At 46.6% G+C, this 14,200-nt stretch overlaps 1 protein-coding gene across 4 annotated transcripts in view; it reads right to left on the bottom strand.

The window, feature by feature from the left end:
- Positions 1–11,263, bottom strand: part of LOC133115310 (uncharacterized) — a 40,201-nt gene extending 28,938 nt beyond the window's left edge. For 3 of the 4 annotated variants that reach the window (XR_009705624.1, XR_009705625.1, XR_009705627.1), the window contains exons 1-2: positions 11,162–11,263; positions 555–584 (exon numbers count right to left, since the gene is read on the bottom strand). The gene's annotated coding sequence lies outside the window, so the exon portion shown is untranslated. The remainder of the gene's footprint in view (positions 1–554; positions 585–11,161) is intronic. The other variant, XR_009705626.1, reaches the window with a different exon arrangement.
- Positions 11,264–14,200: the final 2,937 nt, after the last annotated feature.

Genomic DNA, 14,200 nt, shown 5'->3' with positions numbered 1-14,200 from the left:
TCCCATTGACTAGTCTGATCTGAGCCCCATCTAAAAGTCACAGAGAGAAGCGGAGCAACAGACTGGACACTGGAAATCTTGGCGTGCACTAACAAGAGACATTACATTACATTTACATTTTTACATTTTTGTCATTTGGCAGACGCTTTTAATCCAAAGCGATTTACAAGTGCATAGGTTCTTCCACAAGTTCAAGCATGACATACATAACTAGTAAAATACACATGAAGTGTTGTTCTAAACATATAGTCGTCATAAGTGCTATTATTTTATTTAATTTTATTTTTTGGGGGGCTAGACAGGAGGGATAGGGATGTCAGAAAGGGGGCCGGGGGAAATCAAGATGGAGGACTAAGGTACAGTTTGAAAAGGTGTGTTTTTAGTCTGTGTCAAAATAGGGGGAGGGATTCTGCTGTCCTGACAGTGGTAGGCAAGTCATTCCACCACTGAGGAACCAGAACTGAGAACAGGCGTGAACGTGCAGCTCAACCACCAGGTGCTCGTAGAGAGGACTGCACTCTAAAATGAATGATCAGTTTAGAGACTCCTCTTACCTGCCGGTAAACTGACAGTCAGAAGGTAAGCTGTTGGAGTGAAACAAGGAAAATTGCAGCAATGTTACACATACTTTGATATCTTCATTTTAATAATAATGCTGTAAAAACATTTTTATTTTTAAATGTAATTGGATCCAGTTCCAACAGTACATTCACCCTCATGCACTACTTTTTTTGTAAGTTAATTCTCTAAGGATACTGGAGTACATCAAGTTTGGGCCAGTATTCACATGGAGCGAAACTCATATATTAATAATGAAGAAATCACAGTGGTCTTATTCATCAAATTTAAAATGTTTAAAACTATTAATATTATCAATCTAAGGTTTCTCTCAATATGTTTGTCGCATCTGTATGGTAAAATCTCACAAAGTTAGTCATCCAAATAGAAAGAAAAGTTGATCTGATTGTGTCGGTGTTCCCAGTGACAGTGCCGACCCCAGAGGGTTAAGTATGCTTTAAGTATATACAGTGCAGTGAAAAAGTATTTGCCCCCTTCCTGATTTCCTCTATTATTTTTCACACAGAATGGTTTCAGATGTCGTGCCAGGTGCAGCTTGCTTTGCGGGAAGGAGGCAGGGCAATCCGAGGACCACACCTACTAGTTTAGTAGACACACACCTGGGCTACCCCATTAGATCCTTTGTGCCAGGATCACCACGGCTTGCAAACATAACCCAAAGATTGACTGGACTCGGGGTGTTATAACAGGCTGTAGTCCGAAATGCCACCTGCCAACTCCGCAGCCAGCTTCATGAGTACCCAGCCACCTCAGAGGCAGGAGGCAATCAATCTCACCAAAATGCCTAGAATAGCACAATCTCCTGATCCTGCTCCATTCTGCCTCACCTTGCCTATGACTGCTCCATCAAACTGCTTCCAGGAACCTCACCCCCGAGCCAATGTTCTTTTTCTACTCCTGGGACCAAAGCTATGGACAGATACATCGCCGAATCATTGGCTTCCGGAATCATTTACCCATCCTCATGTCCAGCAGGAGCCAGCTAGATTCTTCTTTGTGGAAAAGAACGATGGCTCATTATGAAATGCCCCTGCATAGACTACCGTGGTCTTAATGACATCACCATCAAGAACCACAATCCCCTGCCACTCATCTCTTCAGCTTTCTCCTCCTTGCAAGGCTGCAACATTTTCACTAAGTTGGATCTTCATAACGCCTACCACTAGGTGCAGATCCGAGAGGGGGACGAGTGGAAGATGGCATTCAATACCCAATCCGGCCACTACAAGTACCTGGCAATGCCATTTGGGCTCACTGATGCTCCGGCGGTCTTCCAGGCCATGGACAACGTGCTTGGGGACATGAGTCTAAGTTCTACCAAGAGTCTAAGTCTTTTCCAGGACCCCTGAAGGACATGTTTGTCATCTGTACAGTTCCTGGGTTTTGTCATTTCACAGGGAAAACTTGAAATGGTCTCATAAAAAGTGAGAGTGGTTCAGGAATGGCCTGAACCAAAAAACCGCAAACAACTTCAACGCTTCCTCGGATTGGCTAACCTAACTGTTCTCACTACATTCACATCTACCAAACCCTTTTCCACTGGACTATGGAAGCTAACACGACCTTCAAGGAACTTAATCAATCACCTGTCCTGTCCCCACCTGATCCAAGTAAGCAGTTTGGTGTGGAATTGACTCTTCCAACACCGGAGTGGGGGCTGTACTGTCACAGAGAGCAGAGGATGATTGCCTCTCTTTGGCAGAAAAAAATTACTGCATCGAAGTTACTAGCGGTCAAGATGGCATTTGAGGAGTGGCACCATTGGTTAGAAGCAGCCTCCATCCCATTCCTCGTGTGGACTGATCATTGCAACCTACCTCTATTCAGTCCGCAGGCTCAACCCTCGCTAGTCCTGTTGGTCCCTGTTTTTTTGCGGGGTTACATTTCACCCTGTCCTATCAACCGGGATCTAAAAACATAAAACCTGATGTTTGGTCTTGCCTGTACACCCTGCCTGAGGAAGAGGCAGGTCCAACGTCAGTGCTTCCTGCCAGGTGTTTGGTGGCCCCCGGCCAGGCTGGATATTGTCAGAGTTGTGGAGGAGGCTCTTGCTGCTGAACCAGGTCTTAGCAACACTATTAGAGGCTTGTTTCTATATCCATGAATTCGTACACTCCCAAGTTCTTGCAAGGGCTCAGGCCTCTCGTCTCGCCTGCCACCCTGCAACCAACAGCACTATAGCTATGCTGTCCCATCGTTTCTGGTGGTCCACCATGAAACAGGACACTGCCAAATTTGTTGCGGTTTGCAACATTTGTGCCTGTGCCAAATCCAGTAACCAATGCCCCGGTGGCCTTCTTCAACCTACTTCATCATCCCTAGTCCTATATCACATTGGATATTGTTACTAGCTTACCTGTTTCTGAGGGACCATCTGACCATTTCTAAGGCGATTCATTTTGTGGTGTTACCCAGACTTCCCACCGCCAAGGAGACTGCTGCTACTAGTCATACATTTTCTTTAACTCCATAGTCTTCCCCAGGAGTTTGTCTCCAACAGCCCCCCCCCCCCTTGCCAGTAGATATTGACGAGCCTTCTGCACTCTCATTGGAGCCACACCCAACCTGTCTTCCAGGTTTCATCCCGAGACCAATGGACGGCAATGAACAGCTCAATCAAGAGTTAGGGAAAGGGCTGCACTGCCTGATTGAGGGGACCACCACTACCTGGGTCAACTGTCTTCCCTGGATAAAGTACGCCTACAACTCCCTTAGTCGATTGGGAGGGGTATGGTCCGGAGGAACGCAGTTGCGGTTTCTCATTGTCTCTTCATTAGTGTTGCATATAAGCCTACCTGCTTCTGTTTATGTGTTCTGTGTTCAGTGTTTGTCCAGTCCTGCTCCAGTCGTTCTGCTTCCTGTATCCGTCTCCTGCCCTTCTACCCTCCTGTTCTCCAGCCCCCCACTGCTTGACCTCCCGGCTTCAACCTCTGCTTGTTTTCGGACTTCAACCCGCCTTCTCCACATTTCTCTGGTTGCTTGGACCCTGACCCTTTGCCTGGACATGACCACAAAACTGCTTTGCCATGCATTGACCTTTTTGTGTGGAACTGTTATTAAAGCCTATTATCAATTACATCTTAGTGTCTGCAAATGGTTCCAATCGGTTCTCATTACACACATGGGACGTGGAAACAATATTGGCAGAATTTTATCTGAATCCATGAAAAAATTGTTACCTCAATCTGAATTTTATTCAAAGATGTTATGATATTCCCAAAAAATAAAGTTCCTGGGATGCTCATCTAACCTGTCTCTACCTATTCCTACCTGTATGATAAGGATCTGAGATGTATGGTGTCATCCTGTTACAAATGGTCAAATCTATCATCTCATTTGTATTTTAGAGTTATTTTATCCCACTTTGCTTCGCAGAACTGCTTTAATTTCAACAAATACATGGCTTTGGTATGCCATGATCAAAGGAAACTCCAGAATAGTTGAGAAAGGTGTTGAAGTATATCAGTCTGGAAAAGGTTATAAAAGCCATGTCAAGGCTCTGGGAGTACACCGAACCACAGTGAGAGCCATTATCACGAAATGGAGAACAATTGGTGATTTTCCCAGGAGTGGCTGGCCTGCCAGAATACCTCCAAGGACACATTGACAATGGAAAAAAGCACATGGGTGATTTGCTAGTGGAACAAATACAGCATTTCATCGAAAGAACAGCATAGCAAAAGTGAAACATGATGAAGTTAGTGTGATGGTGTTTGGATTCTTTGGTGCCTTGGGACCCTGACAACGTCTCATTATTGAAGAAACCATGAACACTTGCAATTATTGCTAAAGGTGGTGAAACCAGTTATAAAATGTGTGCTTGGCCAACACATCGGCGTAATCGACCTCACTGATTACATAAATATGTTGATTTGCGTGGAATGCAGGCAGCTGATGCCATGCTGTGAAAGTGGGCCTGGGTGGATGAACAGACACTCTTGAGCTTGAGAGTGAATGGAAGCAATGCCCCCTGGGGAAGAGAGAAGAAGGAGACGATTTGCCGCCCTTAGCCTGGCCGAGATGCAAGGTGGTCCCAGCGGGCCCTACAGGAAGCTGTGGCCGAACTCTGTCGCCTAGCTCCACACGACAGACCGAGACAAACCCCACAAGATGTCTTGACGAAGATGATGGGCGACGATGATGTTGAGGCATACCTACAGGTTCAGCTTACCCGCAAGAGCCCAGCGATACCATGAATGGTCCTATGACGCCTCCAGCCCGCCTGGTCCCAAATCACCGCCTTGAGTCCTGACTGACTGAGGGAGAGGGGCCACCCCTGTTGGAGAGGGTGGTTCTGGACGGATGCTCCCGCGCCTGACCGACAGAGGCCAAAAAGTATGTCGCCCAGGTGGGACCTGCCTCCGTGGAACTCCTAGTGGCCCTCCTCGAAAACCATCAGGTCACACAGGGGATGTGACCTGATGGTTGATGACCAGGCCGCACGACCATAGGCCCACCGCCACACCCAGACCCAAATCGCCAGGACAGAACAGAGACGGGGCGACCACGGCCTGCATGGAGATGCAGAGAGGAGGGGCACCTAGCCAGGAACTGCCCTGCCATGCACACTGCCAGTGGTTCGAGCAGCCCCACCCACCCCTACCTGACCACCTGCTAGGTTCACCAGAGCATGGAGGCCCCCAGATTCCCTGTACAAGTGGAGGGGTGGGACACCGAAGAGGGGTGAAAAGGTGGCTGTGGCATGCATCCATGGGGACGCCAGGAAATAACCCACGGTGTGAGTGGACCTAATTACCCTACGGGGGACGTACTCGGTGAGAGCGGGGGTGGTGTCAGTGTTGATGGGAAGAGACTGCCCATTGTTCCAGACCTATTGGGATGAGGGGCCCTGCTCTCCAAAGGAGATGAAGCCACGATGGCCCCGACGGGCTGCCCGCTGTACCCCCCCAACCAGTCTAGGCAAGGAGGCCGAAGCACCCACCCGCTTTGGCATCGCCCAACTAAATGAGCCAAAGTTTGCTCAAGCATGGAGAGATGCCAGAGACATCAATGGAGAACCACAGAGGATGGTGAGTACACTGGCTTATCCCTTCTTCCGGGTAAAACATGACCTGCTTTATCGCGTCTGTAACAGACGGGGAGGAAGTCGAGCAGCTGCTCGTCCCACATTCAGGAGGATTGCGATGGACATCTTGGGGCCCTTGCCAAAGTCCAGCCCGGGACATCGGTATATCCTCGTGATCCTAGACTACGCGACCCGCTATCCAGAAGCCATCCTGCTCAGCATCGCGACAGGAAAGGTGGTCGCCAAGGAGTTGTTCCTGCTTTTTAGCTGGGTCAGGATAGCAGAGGAAGTACTGACAGACCAAGGGACATGTTTCATGTCAGGGGTCCTAACTGCTGAGGATCCTGCTGAGGAAGATGATCGATACCGATGGTAAGGACTGGGACCAACTCTAACCCTATCTCCTCTTTTCTGTCCGAGAGGTACCCCAGAGCGCGATGGGCTTCATGTCTTTCGAGCTATTCTATAGCAGACGACCCTGGGGATTACTGGACTTGGCGAAGGAGGCCTGGGAGCAGCAACCGTCCCAAAACCCCAGCCTGATTGAGCATGTGGAGCAAATGGACCGGCGGATGGCCCAGATCTGGCCCATGATGAGGGCCCACATGGAACAGGTGCAACAGGAGCAAGCCAGGTTGTATAACCGTGGAGCGCAGGTGAGAGAATTTGTCCCAGGAGACAAAGTAATGATCTTAGTCCCCACCAGCGAGTGCAAATTTCTGGCCCGATGGCATGGGTCGTATGAGGTCATGGAGCGCACGGGGCCGGTGAACTACCGGGTGAGACAGCCGGGGCAATGACATGGCCTCCAGATTTAGCACGTCAACCTGATGAAGAGGTGGCACGAGCTGCCCATGGCTCCGACCCAAGTCCTCTCTGCCCAGTGTGTCCCACCACCAATCCCTGACATTAGGATTAGGGAGCAGCTGACCTCACAGCAGATGCAAGCCCTACGTGGACTGGTGGATCGGAACCGGGACATCTTCTTGCACCCACCTAATCGGCCATGACATCAGCACTGGGGAAGACGGTGAAACTACGGCCCTACAGCATCCCGGAAGCATGCCGACATGCCAAACAGGAGGAGGTGCCAAAAATGTTTGCCCTCGGGGTCATTGAAGAAAGCCACAGTACCTGGTCCAGCCCAGTGGTGCTGGTCCCCAAGCCGGATGGGAGCTGGCAGTTCTGTAATGACTTCCGCTGGCAGAACGACATCTCCCTGTGTGATGCGTACCAGATGCCAAGATCGGACTAACTCCTTGAGCGGTTGGGACCTGCCCAGTTCATCAGTACCCTAAACCTGACAAAGGGATACTGGCAAGTCCCCCTAACCCCCTGTGCCAGGGAGAAGGTGCCCTTTGCGACCCCCATGGGCCTCTACCTGTATACGGTACTCCCCTTTGGTGTGCACGGGGCCCCGGCCACGTTCCACGTTCCAGCGGTTGATGGACTAGGTGTTGTGGCCCCATCAGACGTACGCGGCAGCCTACCTCGACAGCATCATCATCCACAGCACCGACTGGGACAGTCATGTCGGCAGAGTCGAAGCCGTGCTGATGTCACTGAGGGAGGCCGGGCTGATGGCTAACCCTGCAAAGTGGGCACAGTCGGGAGGGGGTGGGTGAAGCCCCAGTCGAACAAGGTCAACAGCATCATCACCTGGCCCCAACCGGCCACAAAGAAGCAGGTGAGGATATTCCTGGGTCTGTTGGAGTACTATCGATAATGTATCCCTGGGTTCACAGCACGACCAGCCCCTCTACACGACCTCACCAAAAAGGAGCAGCCCAACCGGGTCCAGTGGAACCCCCTCGCCACCGGAGCCTTCCAGGCCTTACGAGCAGCCCTGGGGGAGGAACCTGTACTAATCACCCCAGATTTACAGAAACCCTTTGTGCTGCAAACCGACGTCTCGGAAGTGGACCTTGGCGCAGTACTGTCACAGATCCAGGAAGGGGTGGAACATCCAGTGATGTACATCAGCTGGAAGCTCCTCAGCCAAGAAAGAACTACACCATGGTCAAAAATACTCAATGAAGAAAAAAAGAGAGAACAGAAAAAATAAAGATTATTTTTCTGATATTGCTGACTCACGTGTCTGGTTTTCAGCTGTGCCCGCCCACTTTCAGAACCAACCCCTAGGTGCCACAGTATTTAGATGCTCACCAATATTAAATGGGGTCACTTCACTGAAACTGCCCTCTGTTGTGGAGTCAACAGTGTTTTCACTATCTTCCTCAGAAATATTTACTCAGACGTAGGGCTGTATGACTGAGGTCAGTGGTGAAACCTCCCCGTGCTCCCCAGGAAGACGTTTTTGACTATTTTAACAATGGAATGCATCCATCTGGCCTAACCGGTCCTCCCAGGTGACTTGGGCTGGTAAAGTATCAACTCCTCATCATGTAACAAAGTATCTACTTTGTTACAGAAGTCCCCCAGGGCTTAGTCCTCGTTCCCCTCCTCTTCTCCATCTACACCAGATCTGTTATCTCCCCTAATGGTATGTCATATCATTGTTATGCCAATGACACCCAACACTTCATCCCTGCTCTAACCTCTCCCTTCCCTGATTTTCCATTGCACTAGGGGATACCAGTGACCTCATCACAAAATGCAAGAAACCTGGTGGTGGACAGCAGGCTGTCCTCCTCCGAGAACATTGCAGCAGTAACCCAGGCTTGCAGGTTTTTCCTGTACAACATCCGGAGAATCCGTCCCTTCCTCACCACCTACTATGTCCAAGCAATGGACCTGTCCTGGCTACTGCAATTCTCTGCTGGCTGGCCTTCCAGCATCTGCCGTCAGACCAATTGATCCAGAATGCTACAGCACGTCTGGTATTCAATGTCCCCTGACATTCTCACATCACCTCCCTGCTCACCGACGTCCATTGGCTCCCTGTTATATAATTACCTGGATCTAAAAAGTGACCAGTGGAGCATATTGAAGGAGCTGGAGCAAGTTCTAAAGCCCTTTGAGCAAGCCGCCATCTTCCTGAGTAGAGAGGCTTATGTCACCATCTTTGCTCTCTCTCTCTCTACTCTACCTCCACATGATAAAGGGTCTCTGGAAATCTCTACAAAACACATCCTTTGAGTCCATTCCTGTAAAGTCTTTCCAAACAGCAGCACAGGAGATAGCTTCAAGATGGTGGGGGGGAGGGGGGGCAGGGAGACTGTATGGGTGTTATCGAGATCTGATTCCTGAACGATAACTTAAAATGATTTTAAAAAAGTTCTACCATCTTATGTCATTTGATTTAGATTGCACTCATTTTTGTTATTCAACTGTTAGTTGAATTTTATTTTAGCATTTTATGTTTTAATTGTGAAACTGATTTTTACATTTTTAACATAATAAGAATAATTCCCTCTGTAATTTGTTGCACTACTTTTTAAATGAGAAAACAGTTGAATTAATGTTGAAATCCAAATTTTTCATATTTATTCTTCATAAATTAACTGTTATATTCAGTGAGTAATCAAAAAATACTCAAATTAGTCATTGTAATTGATGACTCTAAAAGAATTGTGAGATTAATCAATATAAAATGTATCGTCAGGTGCAGCTACTTTTCCACAGGGGTGACGTGGATGTTTGATAAGTTTTTTCATTAAAGCAATGAAACAATAGTTTAGAAAAGTGTTTACTCAGGTTCCCTTTGTCTAATATTGAATTTTGTTTAAAGAATCTGAAACCAATCAGTGTGAAAAATATGCAGTAGTAGAGCTAATCAGGAGAAAATATGATGGCAAATACGTTTTCATTGTATTTAAACACTTAAAGTGTATTAAACCTAACTGGCCCATTTTCTGTATAATTAGGGCCGGTTCCATAGACATGGATTAAGCCCAGTTCTTGACAAAGAAGATTAAATGAAGATCTCCACAAATGTTTTAAGTCAAGGACCAGGCTTAATCAATGTCTGAGGAACCAGCCCTTGAAGTATTTCCTGGAGCTATACTTTAAATATACCATTTATGGACTACTCCTTTGTGTCCTAAATTGAGATACTTTGAGGACCAGGATCTATGTTCACTTTTGGAGTGAAGTACCTGGGATTTAGTTCAGAAAAGGTATACTTAAGGCATACTTTTATAAATATATATATACTTTTATTTTCATTATTTTTATATGTATCACCCATTGGTAAGTTTCCTCTTTTCTTGGAATGCATAACATGATTGGTGAGTTCTCACAACAGCCATTTTAACATATGTGCCATTTTCAAATGAGTCTTAAACCAGATCCAGTACATATCTTACTGTGTAAAAAAAACAGACAAAATGCGGGGGCAGTAGGCAAAGCCGGGTATTCCAGGCGTCCCTCTCCCCAGCAACGCATTCTAGCTCCTCCTGGGGGTTCCGAGGCCAGGAGAGATATATAATCTCTCCAGCGGGCTCTGGGTCTCCCTCGGGGTCTCCGCCCAGTTGGACGAGCCCGGAAAACCTCCAAAGGGAGGCGCCCGGGAGGCATCCTGATCAGATGCCCGAACCACCTCAATTGGCTCCTTTCGACGCGAAGGAGCAGCGGCTCTACTCTGAGCTCCCTCCGGATGTCCGAGCTCCTCACCCTATCTCTAAGGCTGAGCCCGGCCACCCTACGGAGGAAGCTCATTTCGGCCGCTTGTATACGCAATCTCGTTCTTTCGGTCACTACCCAAAGCTTGTGACCATAGGTGAGGGTTGGGACGTAGATCGACCAGTAAATCGAGAGCTTCGCCTTCCGGCTCAGCTCCTTCTTCACCACAATGGTCCGGTGCAACGCCCGCATTACTGCTGACGCTGCACCGATCCGCCTGTCGATCTCACGCTCCCTTCTACCCTCACTCGTGAACAAGACCCCGAGATACTTGAACTCCTTCACTTGGGGCAAAGACTCGTTCCCAACCCGGGAACGAGTCTTTGTTAAAACATTCTGTTCAGAATACAGTTTATCATATGTCATTTTCATGAAATTGCGTACAACTTTAAAGAATATCTTATAAAACATAAAAACTCAGACATAGCTTTCCTAAAAGAAGGATATTTGACATACGGATTGTGTAGTTGTTAAAATGTGTATATAGTAAGTGTGGACAATCCATTTGCATTTTTAAATTTAATCTTTAATTTTTCAAAGATCTATTTGAAAATATTATTTTTCTAACACAGTTATGTTTCTGATATACACTGCTGCGATCAAAAATAGAAAATAAAGCAATAAAAAACATTTGTATTTATTTCAGTTGGTTTGGAACAATGCAATATTTCATGCAGACTGATTATGTCAGTAAAAATATCGACGAATATCAAATATTGAGTATTGAAAAATATAGATTTATGTTGGAATTTTTATGAACCATAGCAGATATTTGTTTATTCAGCGTAAAAATAGCTAAATCTTCAATAACTCAGTTTCATACCAACGGTAGATAATTTCTGAAGATCAATGATACATTACTTGTAAATTGTACATCCATTTACTTATGTGTTAACATGGCAAATATCTATTGTGCATATATATATATATATAGTATATACCAGAAGCAAAGTCTGGTTTATAAAAACTCACCAAATTTCATGAGAACAATCTTCAGCATCCTGGTCCTTACAGTATCTTACCAGTATTACTGTATTTTCCCGAACATCACAATACAGACTGAGCCAATGCACAGACGAACACAAAAAAGGAAGAGTATGAGCACAGTCACTCAAATAAGAGGAAGCGGCTAGAATTGGTTTCCGGACTGTATTCTTAGGTTTTGCCACACATGTACTATGTTTGGACAACATTAACGTACTTATGCTGATGAAAGAGAGAGAATGTGTCTGTTGGCAGTCAAGTTAAAAATATATAGTGAAGGCAAAGTGAAGGTAAAGTAAGGTGTTGTGAACCAGAGAGCAGCACTGGCCCTGTCTACAGGTATGGACACAGCTGAGATCCAGAGGTCAGGTATTGTAAGGGAGCAGGGGCAGGAGACCAAGAGCAACCGGGAAGGGATCACAAAGGATACCAAGGATAACCACTAAAATAGGCGAGGAAAGAACGGAAAAAGGGAACCAAACTCCCCAGCGATCTGCCAACAGAAAACTGAGCTATACTGGTCAGGAAAAACAAAACAAGATTTTTTATCAGCAGTCTCGAACGGGCTAAACTTTATGCGCCGAACTCTGCCACTCGCTCTTCAAAACAGAAGCAAAAATAGGGAAGGTTCTCAGGAACTAACCAACCCAAAAGAAAACAAACTAGGTCCCTAAACTTCTCTATTTCTAATTTCAAATTTCGAACTGAATGCTTCTCAAGATTAAAAGCAATTCAGTCTTCAAAACAATACCCTCCCGCCCGCCCTGCCCGCCCTGCCTGAAATTTCCAGCAGTAGACAGTGAAAACCATGACAGGTATTATTCTGTCCTCCAGCATGCGTCCTTAAAGCACGCATTCGACAGATAGATAAACAGTCCGTACTTGAGTGATGAATGAAGACACGGGAATTCAGAAATAAAGTTATTTCTTTACTCGAGCATCGTCATGGCTTCTCTTATACAAAATCTGTGAAACTAAAATAATAACAAAGAAACTAATCAGTTTCAGTTCGAAGTAACCCATACAACATCATGTATTCGTAATCATGTAAATACCCTAATAAAGCGAACAATGCGCAAATTCGCTGAATGAATTGCTGTCCAAGTACAATGTGGAAATCCACTATGTTAACTAAAACACCATGAGGATTGTACTGGGTGATCTGCTTATTTTACACAGCATCACACTATGAATTCACAAAATATTAATATGTAAGAAATCCTGAAACTCAGGGGAACAATACCAGCAAAGCTTCTCCAAGGCTTGAACACATGTAGATGTTTTTAGATTAGACTGAGAGCTTAGTAGTGTATCAACTACTGTCCATGTGGGACACAATGGCTGGTGTGGGTGGGACTCCCAGGGAGAGGAACCACCTGACCCCCTGTAAACAGGAACTAAATCATAGCTGCCATCCCAAGAATGGCCAGTAGGTGTCACTAATACACAGGATCATTAATGCAGTATCTAACATTACATGACACTCCCCATCTGATATTAAACAGAATATCACTAAACATTTCTTAAACAAGTAAAAGGAACAATGTCACACTAATGTAACTAGTATTTAAAGAGCCATAAGGAGCACAATTTCCACTATTGGTCTCAATAATGTCTTTGCAGTACCACCTTTGGTTACGCTTAGCTCCAATTTCCTGACCTTTCCGTCGGCGTCAGGAATGGCCTTGGTGACGAAAGCCATTGGCCACTCATTTCTTGACACTCGGTTGTCCTTTAGCAGGACCGGGTCGCCCTCTTTAATGTTCGGCTTACTTTCTTGCCATTTGCTACGAGTTTGAAGTGTAGCAAGGTATTCTTTTCTCCATCTCTCCCAAAACATATTGGCAAGATGCTGCACTCTCCTCCATTGCTGCCGGTAAAGATCGAAAGATCCGGAAGGATGGTGTGGAACAGACACTTTCTGTGAGAGGATCATTGCCGGTGTCAAGAGAAAGGGAGACTCAGGATCAGTCGAGATGGGTGCCAGAGGCCTTGCGTTCATGATGGCACATACTTCGGCCATGAAGGTGGACAACACCTCGTGGGTGAGGTGTGAAGGAGAGACACGTGAGAGCATAGAGTCTAGGATCCGTCTCGAGATCCCATGTGAGAGGAGTGAGGCGGGTTAAAGGTCCATATGCATCCCTCTTCACTGAGATATTGTGACACATTTGATTCACTGTCCACAAACATTTTCAGCTCTTTGCATGCCCCTCTGAAATTAGTTCCACAGTCAGAACATATGTGCTTTACAGGGCCGCATAGGGCAATGAAGCGGCGTAGAACATTAATGAAAGATGAACTGTCCATTGACTCTATCAGTTCAATGTGCACAGCTCGCACACTTAACCTCCTAAGACCTGGCGTACACATGCGTGGACTCCACATTTTGGGCTGTACAACCATAATACTTAATTCTGCTTAACTGGGGCCCGATGTACACATACGTGGATACCTACACTGCCATCTAGTGGTGTTGGAGGAATTACAACACACTACATGTTTATCGCCCCCCGGGTCCTCTGGGGAACTTTTTGGATGAGATGGACATCCTCCTCAGCTCCTCACCTGTCAATGACACCCCCCTGATCCTCCTGGGTGACTTCAACCTCAACTCAGAGTCCACCCAGTCTACCTTTCTCTCCCTCCTCTCTTCTTTTGACCTTACCCTCACTCTTTCCCCTCCCACCCACAAAGCAGGCAACCTTCTTGACCTCATCTTCACAAGGAGCTGCACAACAACCAACCTCTCTGTAACACCACTCCATATATCTGACCACTCCTTCATCTCTTTCTCTCTTCCACTCTCCTCTAACACCCATCCATCTCTCCCACCATCCACTGTCACCTGTCGACGGAACCTACGCCACCTGTATTCCTCCACCCTCTCATCTACAATCCTCTCCTCCCTACCATCTGCGGAGTCTTTCTCTCGACTGTCTACCGATGATGCGGCTACAACTCTCATGTCCTCCCTCTCATCTTCCTTTGACTCTCTGTGTCCCCTCACCACCAAACTAGCTCGGG

The sequence above is a fragment of the Conger conger genome, chromosome 16 (assembly GCF_963514075.1).
Source record: "Conger conger chromosome 16, fConCon1.1, whole genome shotgun sequence".
Lineage (NCBI taxonomy): Eukaryota > Metazoa > Chordata > Actinopteri > Anguilliformes > Congridae > Conger > Conger conger.
This window is presented reverse-complemented; position numbering and strand designations above follow the sequence as displayed.